Source organism: Myotis davidii, unplaced genomic scaffold (genome assembly GCF_000327345.1).
Source record: "Myotis davidii unplaced genomic scaffold, ASM32734v1 scaffold247, whole genome shotgun sequence".
NCBI lineage: Eukaryota > Metazoa > Chordata > Mammalia > Chiroptera > Vespertilionidae > Myotis > Myotis davidii.
This window is the reverse complement of record NW_006299593.1, coordinates 2,708,972-2,712,412: the sequence shown is the minus strand read 5'-3', so window position 1 is coordinate 2,712,412 and position 3,441 is coordinate 2,708,972. Positions and strand designations below refer to the sequence as shown.

Below are 3,441 nucleotides of genomic sequence, written 5' to 3'. Positions count from 1 at the left end.
CACCATATCTTGGCCACCTCTCCACTCTGCCTTGAATCGGCCCTGCTCGATCCCCTCTAGCCCTCACTACCACAGGAGCCAACCACTGGCTGTCCTGCTTCCATTCATAGCCACCTCCAGACAAGTGGCTCTTAACCATGAATAAGCAACAGAATGAGAGGAGTTTAAAATCTAGATTCTGACTCAGTACATCTGGCCAGGATGAGCTGGTGTATTTTGCGAAAGTGCCCCAGGTGATTCTGATGCATACCCTTCTTTAAGAATGACTGCCACCGCCTCCTCTTGATTAATAACAACAAAAACAACAATTAAAATTTTTTGTGCACTTACATGTACTGCCTCATGTAATCTTCATGACAACCCTGTGAGGTAGGAGCTATCATCTATTTACTCCCATTTTACAGTTGTTAAAACTGAGGCACAAAAGTCCCATGGCTAATACAGGGGAAGGATTGGAACATGACCCACTACTTTTAACCATTTTGTTCCCCACGTCACTGTACAGACTTGACATTTGGCTCACTCTTTAACATCCTTTAAAGATAATTCTAGAAAAATAAGGCATCTGGGGGCATACTCATGATTTCCCTCTCTACCCAACCTCCCACCAACAGCTTCTTAACTAGAAAAGAAATACCTTGATCAGGGTGGTCATTATACAGTGTACACATATGGAACAATTCACTGAGATAGGTGATTGGGATCTGTGAGTTTACTATATTTTATTACTACTCAATAAAAATGATCCTGAAAACATCACTTGAATAAGAAAGAATGTAACAAATGTGAAATAGGGAAAACATGCATGCACAAAAGCTATCATGATGCTGGCAATTATGAAGAATTCTTTCTGGAATAACACACTTAAGAACAGATTAGAAAAAGATCCCCAGATCGAACCCATAGGAAATCCTTAGAAGAGAACAGGCTTAGAGAAAAGACTGGCTGGAGGCAGGGACCTTGCAAGATGGACAGGAAAATCCAGTAAAGCCTGGCTTGGCTACGGGGGGGACATGGCTGGAAGCTATGGACAAAGGGGCTCTGGGGGTCCACAGGATTCTCTGGGCCAGAGTCTGGGGCTGCCCCAAGTGGAGGTCAATGGCAGTGAGGGGCTTCTCCCTAAACAGTCCATGTGATGTCTACACCAAGAGGACAGTCCAGCCCCACCAAATCCAGCTTCTGGAATGTTTGTACTTATGATTTTAAACAAGCCAAACTGGGGCCAACTGTTTCCAGCTCCCACTGTGCAGTCCAAGGGAGCAGGGCTTGGCCTAATGATTCTGAAGCCTATCCTAAAAGACCAAAGAAAATTCTGAGAGAGAGAAAAAAAAAAAGCATGATGAAATATATACCTTATCCAAGCACCTATTGAGATATATTTAAAGAAAATGTGATCAAAACAGATGGAACAAACAATTCACTGGAACAGACTACAGAGACCGAAAGCAGACCCAGATATACATGGAAGCGAACTGTAAGATACAGGTAGTATTTAAGATAGATATTTTAATCATAAGTGACTTCAGAAAAAATAAGTTAAATTCTTAACTGTCACAATTCACCAAAATACCACAAATTCTGTCTAGATTAGAAGTTAAATGTAAAACAACAAAAAACAAAAACATTAAAGTATTAGAGAATTTACGTGCATATATAATTCTGTAGCAGAAAAAGCCTTTCTGAGCTGACACAAGACAGAAATCAGGCCAGGCTTAGAGATCCAAATACCAACAAGTTCTCTCCAGCAGGAGCCTCCATCAACAATCCCAAAGGGAATTATAACAATCTCTGCCCCCTGCCCGCTTCCTATATTCCAGATTCTGGCTCACCCTCCACCTGCTCACTTTTGTCCTTCATGTCAGCATCCCAGACTCCCCCTCCTTCTTCACTTCCCCACCCAAGTCACATTGTGATCACCTCCCGACTCTGGCTAGATTCTGCCCAGCTGGATCCTTTCCAGCCTGGCCCTAATGCAGGTCTTGTCCTGCCACTGCTGTGCCAGTGCAGGGGCCGCATGGGCCGCAGGGGCCTCCCTGCTTCCAGTTACAGCCACCTCCAGCCCAGTGGTTTGGAAAGCCTGTATGGAGTACCTTGACTACATGGACATCTTAGATTTATGAATGTTTAAATAGTAAACAAAAACTAAATGGCAAATGCTAGGAAAAAGTATTTGTAATATAAGAAATACAGCCCTGCCCTAGCTGGTTTGGTTCAGTGGACAGTGTCGGCCTGGGGACTGAAGGGTCCCAGGTTTGATTCCAGACAAGGGCACATGCCGGGGTTGCCGGCTCGATCTCCATTAGGGGGTGTGCAGGAGGCAGCCAATCAATGATTTCCTCTCATCATTGAATCATTGATGTTTCTATTTCTCTATCTCTCTCTCTCTCTCTCCCCCTTCCTCTCTGAAATCAATAAAAATATATGTAAAAAAGAAAGAAATACAGCCCTACCCGGTTTGGCTCAATGGATAGAGCCTGCAGACCAAAGGGTCCCAGGTTCGATTCCCGTCAAGGGCACGTACCTTGGTTGCAGGCTCCTCTCCAGCTTAGGCCCTGGTCAGGGCTCATGCAGGAGGCAACCAATCAATGTGTTTCTCTCACATCAATGTTTCTCTCTGGTCTTTCCCTCTCTCTTCTACTCACCCCCCGCAACCCACCACCAAAAAATAATCAATGAAGCAGCGTGAAGAGCTGCCGCCATGTCTGCCCACCTGCAATGGATGATCGTGCGCAACTGCTCCAGCTTCCTGATCAAGAGGAACAAGCAGACGTACAGCACCGAACCCAATAACCTGAAGGTCCAAAACTCCTTTCACTACAACGGGCTGATTTTCCGCAAGACGGTGGGTGTGGAGCCGGCCCGATGTCAAAGGTGTAGTGGTCATCATGAAGTGGAGATCCGGCCAGCAAAAGCCGGCCACCTCCTATGTGTGCACCACCATCAACAAGAAGGCGCGGGCCTCTCTGAGCAGCATCCAGCACATGATCCGCAAGAACAAGTACCGCCTAGATCTGCGCATGGCTGCCATCCGCAGGGCCAGTGCCATCCAGGGCATCCAGAGGCCCGTGATGGTGAAGAGGAAGCGGCCGCCCCACCAAGAGCTCCTAAGCACCCCTCCCCCTAAAGCAATAAAGGTATCAGTCAGCGCTCCTCAAAAAAAAAAAAAAAAAAAGGAAAAATATCCTCAGGCAAGGATTAACAATAAATAAATAACCGAAAGTAAAGAATAGACAGCCCTGGCCAGTTTGCTCAATGATTAGAGTGTCAGCCCTTGGACTGAAGGATCATGGGTTCGACTCCAGGTCAAGGGCACATACCTTGGTTGCAGGTTCAATCCCCAGCCCTGGTTGTGGCACTTCCGAGAGGCAACCAGTCGATGTGTCTCCTTCATATTGATGTTTCTCTGTCTCTTTCTCCCTTCCTTCCTCCCTTCCTTCCACT

General features: G+C 46.1%; 1 pseudogene; it reads left to right on the top strand.

The window, feature by feature from the left end:
- Positions 1 to 2,679: 2,679 nt before the first annotated feature.
- Positions 2,680 to 3,172, top strand: LOC102771394 (annotated as a pseudogene).
- The last annotated feature ends 269 nt before the right edge of the window (positions 3,173 to 3,441 follow it).